Source organism: Taudactylus pleione, unplaced genomic scaffold (assembly GCF_031769625.1).
Source record: "Taudactylus pleione unplaced genomic scaffold, aTauple2 ptg000897l, whole genome shotgun sequence".
In the NCBI taxonomy this organism is placed as follows: Eukaryota; Metazoa; Chordata; class Amphibia; order Anura; family Myobatrachidae; genus Taudactylus; species Taudactylus pleione.
In genome coordinates, this window is record NW_028285298.1 from 1,158,050 (window position 1) to 1,173,778 (window position 15,729).

A 15,729-nucleotide genomic window follows, 5' to 3' on the forward strand; every position below is an offset into this window, starting at 1 on the left:
TAATTTATCTTCTGGAAGATACCAGAAAATGATCTCTAAATTCCATCCTCACAGCACCTCTTCTCAGGAAATAATGAAACAAATGAAACACAATGGAAAACAACACGACTCACAAATCATGATGAAGTCTGGCCGGAAGAATAGTTCACTTAGTTATCTCTTCCCAGGAGACAATGAAATGGTGAATTTCACAAATTTCTAACATTTCGTGCAGATGAAAGAGACGCAGTCACGCAGCGCTGCCGTGTTACGTTCCAGGCTCTCAAAAAACACTGGAATACGTCCCAGCATAGAAACTGATAATCTACCCATAGAGGTTACACGAGGAGACAGCTCAGAACTAAAGTGACTGCAAAACTGAAAAATAAAAAAAAAGAGAAACACAACCAGAAAATGGGCAGAAAGTAAATACGTTATCGCTTATGTCGGCAGCTAATAAATCTTCGTTGGTACCGGCGCCTAAGAGGAGGAATTGTGTTACATTCTAATTTTTATTTTGTTTGCAATCCTACCGCTATACTATATGCTTCCAGAATGTTATTCTACTGGTATGTGCCGAGATAGTCTTAGATAGATTAGATATGAGATTCGGTCAATATCCCGGAAAAGCGGATGCCGGAGTTCAGAATACCGGCGCAGGAATCAGGAAGGTAAGTAACTGGGTGGGTTAGGTTTAGGGTGCTGGGAGGGGGGAGGTTAAGTTTAGGCACCAGGGAGAGAGTGTTAGCGGTAAGGAAAGGGGGTGGTTACTACCAAAAGTAAAGCATTCTGGTGCCATTCATGTGTGGGGTTGCTTCTCAGCCAAGGGAGTGGGCTCACTCACAAGTTTGCCTAAGAACACAGCCATGAATAAAGAATGGCACCAAAACATCCTCCAAGAGCATCTTCTCCCAACCATCCAAGAACAGTTTGGTGATGAGCAATGCCTTTTCCAGCATGATGGAGCACCTTGCCATAAGGCAAAAGTGGCTCGGGGAACAAAACATCAAAATTTTGGGTCCATGGCCGGGAAACTCCCCAGACCTTAATCCCATTGAGAACTTGTGGTCAATCCTGAGGAGGCGGGTGTACAAACAAAAACCCACAAATTCTGACAAACAAGCATTGATTAGGCAAGAATGGGCGGCCATCAGTCAGTATGTGGCCCAGAAGGTGAGTGACAGCATGCCAGGGCAAAATGCAGAGGTCTTGAAAAAGAAGGGTCATCACTGCAAATATTCACTCTCTGCATAAACTTAATGTAATTGTCAATAAAAGCTTCTAACACTTATGTAATGCTTGTAATTTTATTTCAGTATACCATAGTAACATCTGTCAGTATACCATAGTAACATCTGTCAGTATACCATAGTAACATCTGTCAGTACACCATAGTAACATCTGTCAGTACACCATAGTAACATCTGACAGTATACCATAGTAACATCTGACAGTATACCATAGTAACATCTGACAGTATACCATAGTAACATCTGTCAGTATACCATAGTAACATCTGTCAGTATACCATAGTAACATCTGTCAGTACACCATAGTAACATCTGTCAGTATACCATAGTAACATCTGTCAGTATACCATAGTAACATCTGACAGTATACCATAGTAACATCTGACAGTATACCATAGTAACATCTGACAGTATACCATAGTAACATCTGTCAGTATACCATAGTAACATCTGACAGTATACCATAGTAACATCTGACAGTATACCATAGTAACATCTGTCAGTACACCATAGTAACATCTGTCAGTATGCCATAGTAACATCTGTCAGTACGCCATAGTAACATCTGTCAGTACGCCATAGTAACATCTGACAGTATGCCATAGTAACATCTGACAGTATACCATAGTAACATCTGACAGTATACCATAGTAACATCTGACAGTATACCATAGTAACATCTGACAGTATACCATAGTAACATCTGACAGTATACCATAGTAACATCTGTCAGTACACCATAGTAACATCTGTCAGTATACCATAGTAACATCTGACAGTATACCATAGTAACATCTGACAAAAAGGTCTAAAAACACTAAGGGCCTGATTCAGACCCGATCGCGAGCGCTATGCGCTCACAAGCGGGTCGATGGTGGCCCAGTGCGCATGTGCGAGACCCGGATAGCGACAGGCAAACCGTCGCTCCGGGTCTCGTACCAAAGGGGGCGTGCTGTCGATGTTGAGTGACAGCACACCCCCTTTGGTGGGCAGGCCGGGGGTGTGGCTGTCCAGACGGAGGCGTTCCCATGGGAACGCCTGCAGTCTGGGGCCGGCCCCACTGACATCACAAATGATGTCAGTGGGAGAGCTTTCGGCTCTGTTAGAGCCGAAAGCTTTCTGGGGCTTGCGTCAACGAGACTCTACCACAAGGGTTTCGTCGCAAGCCCGATGGTTGCGATGGTATCGACCATCGCGACCATCTTCCTGGCCGCTCGCTATAGCTGTGGGTGGTCACCCACAGCTATACGAGCGGCCAGGAGGCTGCTCTAAAAAACAAGAAGGACGGCCCTGATTCAGAACGAGCGCTCTGTCAGAGCGTCCGGCTCTGAACTCAGGGCCTAAAGCCGCAAACTTTGTGAAAAACAATACTTGTGTCATTCTCAAAACTTTTGGCTATGGCTTTGTGTACTGTGCAGTTATACCGATGCTTCGCTGTGCTACTATATACCATGTTGTTATACCGTGCGCCACCCTGAGAAATCTTGTACCACTATACACTATGCAGAGATATTACAGGGTGGGCTATATTATACCAATATATACTGTTAATATGTTATCATATGTTGCCCTGTACAACTATATACTATAAAACCGGTTACCACTTTATACAGAGGTACAAGATATCACAGCATCAGATTCATTACGGATCGCTATTGCAACCGGAATTTACCCCCGCAGACCCACTACGTACATATGCTAATATTTGCAATCGCTATGCCGTCACAACCCAACATAAGGACGCCCACTTCCCCTTACTCACACTCGTAATACAAGTCTGCGAAACCATCGGTAGCACCAAGTACCATCGGACCCTCACGCACAATTACAACAGGTCTAACCTTACTCAGAATTTGCTAACCTCATCGCACGCAGTGAAAGCTCAGGCTGCGTACATCACAGTGGCTAATTTATGCACGCCCCTGTAAGGACGTTCAAACGCCTGGCGCGCCTGCGTTTTGCCGACCCCTCCCCCCACATTACCACCCCCAAGCAGTCACTTCCTGTCAATCACTCTGCGATGGTTCTGCCTGGTCTCTGCGATCACACTGGAGCCTTCGCGCACTGCGATGGATTCGCAGTACGCAACAATCGGCCGTTTGCGCGTGGAATTGCAATAGCGATCCTTGCTGAAACAGGCCCATAGTGCGGAACAGGGAAGCATAGGGTATCACTGCACAGTATAAAGTGGCACAAGTTATAAGCCTATGACAGCATAGTATATAGTCATACAATACCCTATGCCATCATGTGATACGGTTTGCTGCCCTGTGATATTTTGTTCGGCTATATACTGTACTGCGATATCGCATGCCATTCATACCACTACACCAAGAGACCTGGGCTAAAACAAAACCTAAACTACTTTAAAATCAAGTATTTAAAGCGGCCGGAATATTACAATTGTTAAGCGAAAGTGGGAGCAGAACCCCAGCTCTGGATGAATAGCGTAATGTTGGAGGGTGGGCATTTATACAGCTCTGCCGAATGTACAAGCCAACTTAGTTACGATTATCATGTACCGCCATCTAGTGGCAAAGGGAATAACACCACCCTAGACGACAGAGCTGACAAGTTTAAGGTGGAAAGACAGACACGTTAAAGGACTGCTAAAGTAAAATTTTAAAAAAAATTGCCTTCAGAGATCGTGTTAGCGCATATTTAGACGCCCTCGACTCTCATGCGTTTTCTTTCTACACAAGAATGATCAAAACGTTAACAATCTGCCATTGATAAGAACAGATGCAAACAGTTTAAAATGTATATTTGTTATAATTGTATGTGAAGCTATGGACATCGTCAGCCAATTTACCATTCTGGTGAATGACCTTTTTAATTTCACAATCTTTTAGATTAAAAAAAAATTACATAAAAAAAAAAAATAATAATAAAAATATAATAATAATAATTTTACTGTACAGAAAACAATATAGTGTGACCATTGGTTGATCTCGGTTATCGACCAATTCAGGCTGTCTTGTTTTTTATTGGGAACATTGGGCCTGATTCAGAGCCGGACGCAATTAGCGCTCGCTCGTCCTGAAAATAGGGGTGGCTATTCAAATGAACCGTACGCTGTTTGCGGTCTGTTCACGCCTCTAGGTCTGAACGAGCGAACAAAACTTGCGGTCGTTTTTTTGGAAACTACGCCCCCTGGCCGCTCGCATCCTACGTCATGTCCGCTATTTATTAGATTAATCGTGTACATCGACCAGGGTATGAACTGCTCGCTATTCTTGTGGTTGGTTTTTGCTACCACAATTTTGCGAGCAGTTCTGGCTATTAAATAACCCAGTGACGTGGTCAATGACGCTGCTGTTTTAATTATGCACACCCATAAAACGCCCGTTTTGACCTTTAAGCACACCTACGTTCGGATCTCCACTCCCCGTTTTCAAGCACCTTCCCCTGTTACCACCCACATACGCCTCATCCTGTCACTCAAATTATCAGGCATTCGCTATTTTGCGAGCACATGAATTTCGGCCGCACTGACTGGTTCGCGCATGCGTATAACGATCCGTACGCATGCATAGTTGGGCAAACATCGCTCGGAGCGAACGAGCGGCCCTGAATCAGGCCCATTGACAGGAAGACTGCTGTGCGTAGAAAAAGAACCTCCCTCCACTGTGATCAATACAGTATATAAAGTAAGTGATGCAATCCTGGTAATATCCTACAGACTTTAACATATGGATCTGTGATTTCTGCTAACAACAGTTTCATATAACTTTCAGTTGTTCTGTAAAGTGTCCCTAGTTACTGTCCTTATCGCTCTCATCTTTTTCCTGTAATTATAACTTTCAGATGTTGAATGATAAAAATATTTAAATAAATTAATTTGTGACCTCTACAAACATTATTATAGGACTGGTTTTTTATAGTATAATAAATTTGTTAATTACCATTTAGTGAATACTTAAGCTGGGTACACACTGGCAGATATGCTGGCCGATCAATTGATCAGCCAATATATCATGTGCCCGTCGGCCAGTGTGTGCCAGCGATAAGTCTGTAAACGATGTTGTTCACAGACATATTTCGTCGGCTCTGCTGCTCAGCCCATGGCAGATATATCTGTCCACTGCGCTGTGTGTACGGGCGGCCAGCCGACCACACTTGCACCAGAGGCCGCGGGGAGGGGGACGCAGCCCCCGGCCAGGTAAGATGATGGTTATTTAGTGTGTACGAATGACCATCATCTGCAGATTTTTTTTAGGTGGTGGTGGGGGGGGGTGTGCCTAACCCTAACCTCCCCCCCTGGTGCCTAGCCCTAACTTCTCCCCCTAGTGCCTAATTCTAACCTCTCCCCAGGGGTGCCTAACCCTAACCCCCCCCCCCTTAGGCATGCCTAACCCTAAACTCCCCCCTGGCTCCTAGCCCTAACCCCCACCCCTTAGCATGCCTAACCCTAACCTCTCCCCAGGGGTGCCTAAACCTAACCCCCTCCTCCCGCACCCTAAACCTAACCCTCCCGGGGGGGTGCCTCACCCTAACCTGCCCCTCTGGTGCCTAGCCCTAACCTCTCCCCAGTGGTGCCTAAACCTAACCACCCCCTCTCCCAGCACCCTAAACTTGACCCTCCCGGGATTTCAGCGTCGGGAAGTCGGCGGTCGGCATTTCGACCATCGCCTTCCTAACTACATCCCTATCCAGCTTTAGTTGTACAGGAAGATGTATTTGCTATACTCGTGCAGGGGGATGGAAGGGGCACAAGGACGGAGGGTCCACGATGATGTCATTTGCCGCAAATCGCGTCATCACAGTCCTGCCCACTTTACAAGGGGATCATGCGGGATGCGTGAGGCTGGCCTTCTCTCCAAGAACCTCTGGGATATCTGAGGAAAGTAGGCTAGTATGATGTTAGAAGCATGAAGGGACCATGGATGCATAGTTCATGGATGATATGTTAAGGCATTGAGGATAAATTCAATCCAGATGCCCACGAATAGGACCAGGCTACTGTATAAGGCACTGTTGTTACTAGATGCATAATAGCACAGACTAGGCATGCAATTGTCCCTATAGAACTCCTGGGAATGTAACCCACAAGGTTTGACTTGTGTTGTACCTGTGCCTTTTTTATTTTACAATATTCAATAACTGGCCCAATTTCATAGGGTGATCTGTGGCACCATAATAACCATAAAATTGGCGAGTGCAGCTGGAAGATGAACGCAGTCCGTCTGTGACCATCTTCCCACTGCAATAAGCGAGATCGATTTCCTCGGCCACTGTACTGAAGACTGGATGGGTCTCATTAGCCCCCGATATGTGCGATCACATTGGACGCTGACCTGGTCAAGTCAACCGGTAGGATCAGTCTGTGTGCGGCCAGCGTTGGCCTGCTCATCTATATGCAATGTGAAACTGCTTTATAGTCCTTCCGTTAAAAGTGTAGGCAAGTTGCGGTATTTATTTCACGTGTCACACGGAACCGTTTAATTGCTATTACTAGAATTGCACCTTAAAATCTTGATGGGGCAAAAAAAAAAAAAAAGAAATGTCCTATGTCAAGTAAGGCCAAAACTCAGCGACTGGTACTGATAAGGTCTTATGAAGTGTCCAGGGCCGGGGTAATCGACATGCAGCCCTCCAGCTGCTGTGGAACTACACATCCCAGCATGCCCTGATACAGTTTCAGCATGCCCTAATAGCAAAACTGAGGCAGAGCATGCTGGGATGTGTAGTTCCACAGCAGCTGGCGGCCTGGACTAAGGGATCACTGCCCCCCATAATGTGCAATCTCCACCCGCCGAGGTTTATTTAAGTACCAGTTCCAGCAACATGAAGTCTCGGTTTCGTATGTGGCTTTGATACGAGGCTTACGCTGGCATCTCGCTTAGAATGATCTGCGCAAATTCTTAACAGAAGACACAGGTTTTGCATTTCCTGCAGTTCCCACCATCGTGAAGAAAAACACCCAGTTTTCACGTACTGTAACCAGTGGGTTAAGTAATTAATTTCTACATAGGCATATAAGATGTAACACACAACCTGTGCTATGCCCCATTGAGGTTTGAATAGAGAGATTGTAGTTGCAGTCTTTGCATAGACTGGTTAGATCACCTTGAGGTCAAACAGGACATAAATTGAGGCCTAGCTTCTACCTGCCATTACTATTAGAGAAGTATAATGAGCCTTTCATGCCTTATATGTGTTATCAGTAGACAGCCACAGTGGAGTGACCATTGTAAGATGGGTAGAGACGCTAAGCATTATGGGTAATCTGAGATTTGACACAAAGGAGCTTTGAGAGTTCATCTCCAGACATACTAGGATACGTCATTACTGTATTTCTTTGTCAATATATCTTAGTGCTTACGGAGCATGTGCAAGACAGAAAAGTTTGGTCAATGCTATGCTGTACCAATCAGTGGATACCTAGTATGTAACTAATATGGGCTTAATATCCGGAACTCCAACACCCCATATACTAGGGTATATAAATCAAGACCTAGACAAAGGCTCTTGACTCGTGACCTGAGACTGCAGTATATGGTGCCTACAATGTAAATTGAACTACCTGGGTGTTGTGAATCGAGGGCTCCCCGGATGAAGATGAAGTACATCTTATGTTGAAGATGATGAATTACCGGTGTCATCTGAATACATAGACAAAAGTTGAGTATACTGTATACTTTGTATGTTTATTGTTTGTTTGTTACTTACTTGTAAGTAAAGTGTGTTCATTTGTACTCACTCAAATGGTCACGTGTGTGTACTATTCATTTCGATCAGAACGAAACCCACCGTTATGCACGTACACACAGGCAAAAATAACACATGACATTTACCCTGCAGGCCCTCATTGGTAGAGCTCTGCAAGTTACTCTTAAATGCCAACTAAAGTAATTTTAATGTCGTTTGCTGAATAGACTCAAGTATATGACCAAATGTGAGACACCCAATGTTTCATGCATGCAGCCGCCAATGCGTCTAGCACTCTGTACCTGTGACGTCTGATGTGGAACCTGGGTGCTCCCGATTGTCCCTGGAAGATAAATGACAAACCAAATTAATACGTAGCTGCAAGACTGACGATCCATATTTTATTACTAAAGAAATAAAAACCCAACCTGTGTTGCAATTCTATTACAGTTGTCTTAGTACAAAGGTTTATTACCCTTACGATTAGTTTAGCGGAGGGCAGTGGTGTGCACTTGGTTCATACAAGGGTTTATGACACTTGCAGACAGAAGTGTAACAGGAAACATTGATAACTTTTTTAATCGTATTTGCATAGATTGTTGGATTATTTTTCCGATTAAATCTAAAGTAACAATAACGGGGTTTGGCACAAAAATAAAAAATACTCCAACTGGAGTCCCGGAGGTTGCAGTAGTCTCTTACTTTTCGGGTAGCACTATGTGACTCACCGTCCCTACTGAAATCCTAAAGGAGTGTGCGAGGAGGGTGGAAGCACGCAGACCAATAAGAGGCTAAGATCATGGTGAACGGAGCTTTTGATTGGTTCTCCCGCACACACCCTCTCCGCAGACATTTGAAAGCAGAGAACAAAAAATAAAAAATGGCTGCAGCTGAAGTACAGAAAAGGCGGAGCCACGGGAAAAAAGGTTTTCAGCGTGGAATTCCCTGAAGATCCGCCAAGCGGAAACTCTCAGCCAATAAGAAATGACAGCATACCTGGCTATGTTAACTTACATCCTGGACAAGCTAAACCATGGGACCCCACATCAGGTGAAGTGTAAGAAGGAGACTGATTGGACCAGCTGTTGTACCACTAAATCAGCATGCTCTGTCCACTTTATCACTCACCAGATTTATTCTCAATACTCCACGGTATTACTCCCCAGAAAACAGACCATTAACCCACCACGGGAGATCAGACACAGGGCCTGCAGGTTACGGCAGTCAGGGCTTTGGTTTTAATAATAATACATTTAGAACATATAAGTGGTCTTTTAAGTCGGTGTCAATTTGTGGATTGTGAGGGAGGAAGGGGCAGACGGTGCAGGTGGGCAGAAAAGCGATGTGTACACATAGGGGTCAACTGAATTAGCCACGAGACGGTCAAGTTGCCGCTGCAACAGCGTGGAAACGCGTCAACGGCACAACAACTTGCACACTGACTTGCGGATTGTTGCGCAACAGCCATATGGGGTTGTGGACACAAATCAACTAGTTCAGTATATAGATGCACTTACTGGAGATTAATTAAATCCATCAACCCCATAGATGGGGGATAGAAGCCTTTGTAGGTAGCGGATGGGTGATAATAAACAAAAACAATATTCTGGCGCTTCTAACTAGTAGCAACAAATCATATACAAATAAAATGTACAGCTGCAGCAGATAAACTCTGTACGTTTGTAGTGAAACAAGGGGCAATATCTGCACTGACTCTATATTCAATCAAATAAACCATTTAACAAATGAGCGATGCGATTGTAAAATTACAAGTATATCAATATATAAATGTAATAAACTCGAAGGATGCCACATAAAATATACAGACAAGCATAAATACATATAACACTCTAAGGCCCTGATTCAGAGCCGGACGCTCTGAATCAGGGCCCACCTCCATAATTATGGAGCGTCCTCCTGGACGCTCGTATAGGTGTGGGTCACCACCCACAGCATATACGAGCGTGCAGATGATGGTCGCGATGGTCTTTACCATCGCGACCATCGCCACTGCGAGCCGAAGCCTGCGGTTGAGTTTCTCAACCGCAAGGCCCGGAGTGTTTTTGGCTCTATCAGAGCCAAAATCACTCCCACTGACATCACTAGTGATGTCAGTGGGGCCGGCTTCTGACGGTAGGCGTTCCCTTGGGAACGCCTCCGTCTGGGAGGCACGCCCACCAAAGGGGGCGTGCTGTCAATCAACATCGACAGCACGCCCCCTTTGATCAGACACTACGAGCGAAGGAAAGTCCTTCGCTCGTCGCGTCTCGCGCACCATCGACCCACTTGCGAGCGGACAGCCGCTCGCGAGTGGGTCTGAATCAGGCCCTAAGTTCCAATATACTAATACTATCAAATATTGTAACACTGTTAAATAGTAGAATGCACAGATACAAATGTTGCCAGTGGCTGTGACCCAGCAATACAGGAAAAATCTAATGGATTAGCTGGTGTGTTGAAGAGCTGAGAGATAATTTTGCAAATCATATAATTATTGTTCCACAGTATGGAGAATACCGACTGATCAGTTTAGCAGGTAGGGCAGTATGGTCCCCCTTTGAGAAAGTCACATGATAAGTGACAAAACGCGTTATCCGGACGCTTCCATTTCAATTAATTGTGTCACATTGGATACACTGTTGCCATCTGTATTGGATTGATGCTTCGTTACCTCTATACCCAGATCCTGCAGCACTTTTAATACACCAACAGCACTCGGCTTGGATGTGTGCATTTCCCGGCATTACAAACAGGACACCGGAGGTTAGAAGCACACAAGGGGGCCCCCCAAACAAGCCGATTCTACAAGTTCGTGAGTACATGAAGGCAGCACGGTGAATACGCAGTGCAACATATTACTCTAATCCGCTTTGACTCTGATATATCCACAGCCCGATCAACGGCCGCCTTTTGGTGTATTCTAAGCAGCTATATCATTTCTCACCCCTTCCTGGGAATATATTCAATGTGGGTGACCACTGCATGAGATTGACGGTATAAACCTATTTTCAAAATTCTGAAGCTCACGAGCTACTGCAAATGACTTTATGTGACTTTTCCTTTAAACATTAAAGATCAGTGTCACCATACTGCCCTACCTGCTAAACGAATCAGCCGGCATTCTCCATACTGTGGAAACAATAAATTATATGGTTTGCAGAATTATCTAACAGCTCTCAGCTCTTCAACACACCTTCTAATCCAGGGGTCAGGGTACTTTTTTACCTTTTACCCAAAAATATATTTAGATACGCCAACATTACCCCCTTGATTTGAAAGGAAGGAAATCATATAGTAGTGCCCCCATAGTTATGCCCCTGTAGTAGTGCCCCCATAGTTATGCCCCTGTAGTAGTGCCCCCATATAATGCCCCTGTAGTAGTGCCCCCATATAATGCCCCTGTAGTAGTGCCCCCATAGTTATGCCCCTGTAGTAGTGCCCCCATATAATGCCCCTGTAGTAGTGCCCCCATAGTTATGGCCCTGTAGTAGTGCCTCCATATAGTGGCCCTGTAGTAGTGCCGCTTGTACAAAAAAACACTTACCTTAATCCCCGCTCCTGCATCCGCTGCCGTCCTGTCCGCCCGGCTGCTCCTCGGAAGTATGGGAGAGACGTCATGACTTCTCTCCCATAGTGCGCATGGAGAGAGCCGGAAGCTGGAGTTCAGAATAGAACTCCAGCTAACACGGCGCTGCAGGGAAGGAGCCGGGCGCCCGCTGGTAATAACATCTCAGCGGGCATCCGACTTAGAGCCTCCCTGCAGCACAGCCGGGCGCGCATATGATTATAGAATAACTCATATGCATGCCCGGCTGTCCGTCCATTACCCCAAGGAATTTCATTTTTACCCCATGTGGGTTAATTTACCCCTGTTCCCTGACCACTGATCTAATCCATTTGATTTTTCCTGTATTGCTGGGTCACAGCCACTGGCAACATTTGTATCTGTGCATTCTACTGTTTAACAGTGTTACAATATTTGATAGTATTAGTATATTGGAACTCAGAGTGTTATATGTATTTATGCTTGACTGTATATTTTATGTGGCATCCTTAAGAACCCCATACACCTACGCAATTTCTGGACGATTACACGATTTTCAACCAATCATAAGATGGATCTTGTGAAAATCGTGTCTTTTTTTAGTAACTTACGATCTGATGCGCGCTCCCGCTGTTCGTACAAACGTGTCTTCTGATTATGGGGGTCATTCAGACCCACTCGCGAGCGGCAGTACACTCGCAAGTGGGTCGATGGTCCCCACTGCGCATGCGCACGACGGAGGGAGCTCCGTCGTGCGCATGCACGAGACCCGGGGAGCGAAGGACTTTCCATCGCTCCGGGTCTCGCACCAAAGGGGGCGTGCTGTCGATGTTGATTGACAGCACGCCCCCTTTGGTGGGCGTGCCAGGGGCGTGCCTGCCAGACGGAGGCGTTCCCATGGGAACGCCTACCGTCTGAAGCCGGCCCCACTGACATCACTAGTGATGTCAGTGGGAGTGATTTTGGCTCTGATAGAGCCAAAATCACTCCTGGGCTTGTGGTTGAGAAACCCGACCACAGGGTTTCACTCGCAAGTCCGATGGTCGCGATGGTCAAGACCATCGCGACCATCTTGTTGCACGCTCGTATATGCTGTGAGTGGTCACCCACAGCTATACGAGTGGCCAGGAGGCCGCTCCATTTTCATGGAGGAGGGCCCTGATCAGAGCGTCCGGCTCTGAATCAGGGCCTATATGTGCAGCACATATGGTCCATCGTATGGTGTGCAGATCGTGCCATTTATTTTGTTCATGCGATCCATCGTGTGGCATATCAAGTCATTTCAATGATTGTTTCCTGATGAGCCTGTGAGACACAGGATCGATCTTACGACTTAGAAAACCACAAACATGCTGCCGGGACTACCAGGGAGCTCCAGGAGAATCGTAGGGAAAACGTATCATTCATCTGATCTTATGCTGGTCGTGTAGGTGTATGGGGCCTATTAGAGTTTATTAAATTTATATATTGATATACTTGTAATTTTACAATCGCATCACTCATTTGTTAAATGGTTTATTTGATTTAATATAGAGTCAGTGCAGATATTGCCCCTTTTTTTTTTTTTTTTTTAATGACGTAGGAGGCATCTTGTGCACATAGACGTCCCCTGCAGGCTTCTGTGATCTGCTGCTGGATCAAAGGACTCATCATCAAATCATCTGCATGAACATTGGTCATCTAAATAACCCTCAGGATGACCGGGATTTTCACGCTGTTGAAGCCAGTGAAGCTGCGTCCAAATTCGCAGTAACTGGCTTTAGCGCCCAGAAAATGGGGACGACGCGCTGTCATTTTCTGTAGCGCCGCCTGACACCGCCCACAGCATGTCAATCTTAGGCAATGCAAACGACATCCAACGCCCTGGCTCTGCGCATGCGTAGTGTGCACATCCAAAAACATCGGAGATGTATGTAGGCCATCGGGTTTGCGTGCATGTAGGGGGGGGGGTACACAATTAATATCACATCATACCTTAATGAATTGACGCCAATATGTGGTAGCTGGAGTTGCCAATGAAGTGAGAGTGTTGCCGCAAGGAAGACGATAAAAACAAGACGCTAAAAGTGAAGCCTCAAGAACATTAACATATACGATGCGCCCGCCGGCACGCCAATACAGAAGTGCACGTCGTACACCAGCTGTTATGTGTAAAGCCACACTCTATACACTAAGGTCTGTCTTACTGCAGCACAATTGATACTTATCCATATATACCCCAGGTACCCCTACTTTGGATGCCTATAATTAATGTTTTATTCCAATTTCCCATTATTATATCTCTGTAACAATTCTGCTATGTCACCAGGGCTGATACAAAGTCCTGGGAGTACCCCTCCCCAGCTAGTGTTGCTACGTTATCCCTTTAATAAGGGACAATAATTACACAGATTCTGGTTTTAATCAGCCACAGAACCTTTGTAATTCATATCTGTCCCTTATTAAAGGGACGATCTGACAACCCTACCCCCAACAGGCCAGCACTCCAAGGTGTCCCTTTTGGCACTCAAGAAAAATCAGACACACTGACTGCAAACAGAGTAAAACAAGGATATCCTGCAGCTCTGGCCTGCCAGGAAAACCCCAACCACACTGAATACGTCCCTCTCACTAACAATATGCATACATTTCCGGATGAGCCGCTGCACTCCATAGACCTGAGGGCTCCGGGCTCCCAGGTACTCAATGAAGCGGCGGCTAGCCCTCCATATACTCACTGGCGTAGTGTCGCTTTATCCGAGCAGTGTCACCTCCCTCCTTAAAGTCGGCCAACGCTTCCGCGGAACCTTTCTCACCGAGCATCTGCTCACTGCGGACGGGTTATAGATGACGGACTGAAGCCAGAGTGAAGCCGCGAGTCCTCCAGCGCACACTTCCTGGTTTCCATGGTAACAAACAAAGTGACGGGAGAGTAAGTAGGAGCCCGGAAGTGATTCTCAAACTCGGTCCACGGGACCCCACACAGGTCATGTTTTCCAGGTCACCCAGCAGGTGCATTCATTACTCACTGACACGTTTTATAAGATCCACAGGTGGAGCTAATTATTTCCCTTGCGATTCTGTCAGGAGATCTGGAAAACATGCACTGTTTGGGGTCCTGAGGACCGAGTTTGAGAACCTGTGCACTAGACATCAATATAAGTGTGTTTTGTGTCAGCAATCAGCACAGATCCCCTGCACCTCTCATCTGATAAACATCTATTGTACACCAGTATATATATATATATATATATATATATATATATACTAAACGTGTGATTTGGATATACACACTTACCAATCGGCCAGATATCGCAACTGGGCGGGTATTTAACTTTTCCCGTAAAGTTGTGAAATCATTGGGGCATACTTTCTAACCTTCCCGATTTGGTCGGGAGCCTCCCGAAAATTGGGTGCCGCTCCCGACCTCCGGGGAAGGCAGGAAAGTCTCCCGGCAGCTGCCGACCCCTCCTGCCCCCCACCGCAATTACAAGAAAATCCCCGGCAGCGGGGGGCCTGTGGCGCGATTTACGCCGAATCGTGTCATTTTGGCCCCGCCCCCTGCTTCACACTGCCTGTAATATCGGCAGTGTGTAGCGGAGCTACGTGATCGCGTCATTTTGGCCCCGCCCCTGCTACACACTGCCGATATTACAGCCAGTACAAAATGACGTGATCACGTAGCTCCGCCCACAAACTCTTGTCTGGCTGGCCACGCCCCCATTTGCTGGCCACGCCCCCCAGTCAAGCCGATCTCGCTGCTCCCTCCTGGAAGGGGCAGCCAGATAGTCGGCAAGTATGCATTGCGGTATATTTACTAAAGGTCGATTTTAATCGATTTAACATCTATCAAACTCAATTAACATCGATGTTCTGTTTCTGGAGATAAAACACATGTTATAATACTTAAAAAATGTACATGATATATCTGCAAGATAAATCGCATCTGCCACGCTGCATGACCAGCATTATATATCTGTCAACATCGTGTTTTATAGATAAATCGTGTGTACACACGAACCGATCCACTGAACGATATAACGTTCTTCTGCTCTATAAAATATGTATCGTACAGTACCCAGCATTACTGTCTCAACCAGAGGTGTCCAAGCCCCATAGCAAATTTACACAGGTCCCAGAACTGACTGCAGACCCTCCAACTTGACCCGTTCCATTAGGTACAAAATACTCTGCTCTTGGGCTTCCCTCTTAACTTATGATTGCAGACACCTGTGGGGAAACACCTGTCTCATCAATTACCTAGTTCAACACAGGTGACTGCAATCATACATTAAATGGGAAGTCTAGAAGCAGAGTGTTTTGTAC

The 15,729-nt window shown here is 45.9% G+C and overlaps 1 protein-coding gene across 1 annotated transcript in view; it reads right to left on the minus strand.

The window, feature by feature from the left end:
* EXD3 (exonuclease 3'-5' domain containing 3) overlaps window positions 1–14,319 on the minus strand; it is a 253,305-nt gene extending 238,986 nt beyond the window's left edge. Inside the window, exons 1-2 of the mRNA XM_088459144.1 lie at window positions 14,142–14,319; window positions 8,183–8,223 (exon numbers count right to left, since the gene is read on the minus strand). The gene's annotated coding sequence lies outside the window, so the exon portion shown is untranslated. The remainder of the gene's footprint in view (window positions 1–8,182; window positions 8,224–14,141) is intronic.
* Between the last annotated feature and the right edge of the window lie 1,410 nt (window positions 14,320–15,729).